At 37.3% G+C, this 3,086-nt stretch overlaps 1 non-coding gene across 1 annotated transcript; it reads right to left on the bottom strand.

Moving 5' to 3' along the window:
- Nucleotides 1-2,716: 2,716 nt before the first annotated feature.
- On the bottom strand, nucleotides 2,717-2,823 carry LOC145580386 (small nucleolar RNA R71). Its single transcript, XR_014099443.1, has one exon. It is a non-coding gene; the product is annotated as a small nucleolar RNA R71 (small nucleolar RNA).
- Nucleotides 2,824-3,086: the final 263 nt, after the last annotated feature.

Here is a 3,086-nt window from a genome sequence, read left to right as displayed (position 1 = left end):
GGTCCATGGTTATGAGTCCAGATGCATCGTGCGGAAGACTTACCTTTGGAAGGGTTGGAGCGTATGGATGGGACCCCGTAAGTTAAAAACTTGCTTCCACGGTTTGGTGGATTCACAAACTCGGATGTACCCGTCGTTGCTAGGAGCGTTCGATTCGGTAGATGGAGCGTGAACCCCTAGAGGGTTATGTCCATATGTAGAACACATATGGGTTTCAGAAAAGAGAGAAAAACTCAATCAGGAAGTAGAATCGAGCCAAAAGTGCTAGAAATGGTCAAAACAAGAAGGGAGAGTTCTAGCTCAGTATTGGAAGAACTTGGCGCCAGACTACATGGACTGTCACCGCAAAAGTACCCCTGTCGCCAAGCGACAGAACTTTCGCCAGGAGACAAAAGCACTTTACAGGCGACAAGCCCTGTTTTCTAGACGCTAGTTCCTACATGCCTCAGCAGGTATCTACGTTCTTAGAATTTTCTAGATTTCGCAGCATTATTTCAATTCTAGTTATGAAAGATATTTCTCAAGTTTCCTACGTGTAAAAATCCTATGTTTTTGACTCATTTCGGATGGTCTATCCAATGAGGACCTTTTTTTATGCATATGAGAATAATGCTAATCAAAAGTACGCACATGAAATACTTAGAACTTTTCGAGTCTCATCCACTCATTCTAAATCATTGCCAAAATAAATTTTAGGAATTAAAATAGAAATCCTCCCCAGTGGAGTTGCCAAAAACTGTAGGGAATATTTCAAGCATTACCCCAAACATGAACCCCACTGTGATCATACACTTAAGCATGGTGGCGTCCAAAGGGAAGGAAGCTAGAGCAAAAGAGTCGCCAACAAGTTTTAGGAACTTGTAAACCGTTCATAAGGTGAAGCTTACACCCCTTAACGATCCATGAGATCGTCAACTCCAAAAGGTCTTGAACCAAATAGGGTTCGGGGATGAAGGTACAAATCCAACCTAAAAGAGATTGAACCTGCCCTAATAATAGGCCTCTACTTCATTCTACCCGTATTAATGTGCACTTTCTGACTAACATGCAAACATTAGATTAACCCTAAACTTGTTTAATCTATGTTGGTTGAATATTAATGCACAAACAAAACTATTATTGGCGATCACTTGAATTATAATCATATTAGCCTAAACAAGATTATTAATTATCTTATTAAGCGTGATTACAAGTACAAATTCCCTTTAAACATGCATAAAAGGCGTGATAAAGCAATAACAATAATATAAAATATATCAAGCAACATAATAATCATAATAATTATAAAAATAATCATGTTAAAGCATAATATTAATAGCAAGATCCTAGGCATGATACTAACAAGATTAATAACAAACCCTAGCATGTCACTAAACATAAAAATCAAAGCTTAGGCATGATACTAACATGATATTAAGAAAGAAAATAAGAAGCATCCTAAACATGATACTAGAAAGCAATAAAAACATCCTAACATGATACTAGGAATTAATAAATAATAAACATGCTTTCTACAAGAATAGAGCAATAAAACTACATACTTTGATGCCTCGTACCTCTTTCTAATAACAAAATACATGCGTTAGTAACTTTAAGGAAAATATAAAATCAAATAATTAAATTAAATAATTGAAGTAGAGATTAGGGACCAAACCCTCAGAAATTATAACCTTTCACGTCTAGGGCGAAGGCAACTTCGAACTCGGCTAGGTGTGTCTAGATCTTGTGAATGCGGAATTTTGTTTGTGAAAAGTTGGTTTAGAAAGAGAGAGAGAGAAAGAAAGAGATGATGATTGTTGATTGTAGATTGTAGATGAATAAAAGCGGAGGTTCAGGACCCTATTTATAAGAAAACAGTCCGAAAATAGGTAGAATTTGATAAGAAATAAAACTCCACTATGTCGCCGCAAAACCAAACTTGTCGCTTGGCGACAAGCTCTGTCGCGTGGCGACAAGGCTTGTCGCGTAGCGACAGGCCTGTCGTTTGGCAACAGCTTGGATTCCTACGCGCTTTCAAACACGGAGTCCACTTATCAATCAAAATTGTCTTGTAAAGTCCGTATGAAAACTGAAATCGTATTTTCATAAAATAATATTTTATTCCAAGTAAAACTTATCAAAATATAATTATTAATTCTAATTTTATTAGGACTTAAGAGAACCTTCTAGAGAATTTTAGAAGACTATAATTAATTCTAATAACCTTAGGAATAATTATTAACATTGGGCCCTCCCCTAGATCATCGGGCCGCATGTAAAGATCAACCGGGCCCAGTTTAGTATTTTGGCCATAACTTCCTCATTATTCATCAGAATTGGGCTTATAATATATTGTTAGAAAGCTCTTTGAAAGCCCCATCAAACTACACTATTATTGGACCCTTGTTGTGGACCAAACTAAACTGGATTGGCTATTTTCATAAAATAGAGTTGTTTTTTGAAAACAGAAAGAAAGAATTTTTAATAAAAACCAACCGCAACACCTGACCTTTCACACTTTCACCTTATTCGATTGTCATTCGACATGAAAGGTATTCATCACTGGGTTTGGTTTTGGGGAGACACAAATGGGTGTCTACAACTACGCCTCTTCCCTTTTTCACTACGGGATAGAGCAAGGGAGTGGTTACGAGATGAAGGTATTGGTTCCTTTGATACGTGGGACAAGCTTGTCAAGGCCTTCCTAGTCCAATTCTTGGGGCAAGAGAAAACTGCAAAATTAAGGAACGAGCTATCTACCTTCCATCAATCCAATGACGAATCCCTATATGAGGCATGGAGAAGGTTTAAGCGATTGCAGAGACAATACCCTCACCATGGTATTCCAGAGTGGATAAACAAGTTGTGTTTAAGCTTTTTAATAACCATAATTTTACTTTTGATGATGGTACTTGTTTGAGAATTGATGCTACTAACCCTTTGGTTAATAAGTGTGTCTGTAATAGAAATCTTGTGAGCAAAAAGGACAATATTCCACCACATGATGGGTTTCGCTATATCAAAGTAAGCTCGGATACAAAGCACATAGACTCTGATTTGAAGGAGCCGTTTCGAGGTGGATATATTAATGAGCAATACCACGGAGT

The sequence above is a fragment of the Chenopodium album genome, chromosome 14 (genome assembly GCF_948465745.1).
Source record: "Chenopodium album chromosome 14, dcCheAlbu1.1, whole genome shotgun sequence".
NCBI lineage: Eukaryota > Viridiplantae > Streptophyta > Magnoliopsida > Caryophyllales > Amaranthaceae > Chenopodium > Chenopodium album.
The sequence above is the reverse complement of the archived record's forward strand: the minus strand, read 5'-3'. Positions and strand labels throughout refer to the sequence as shown.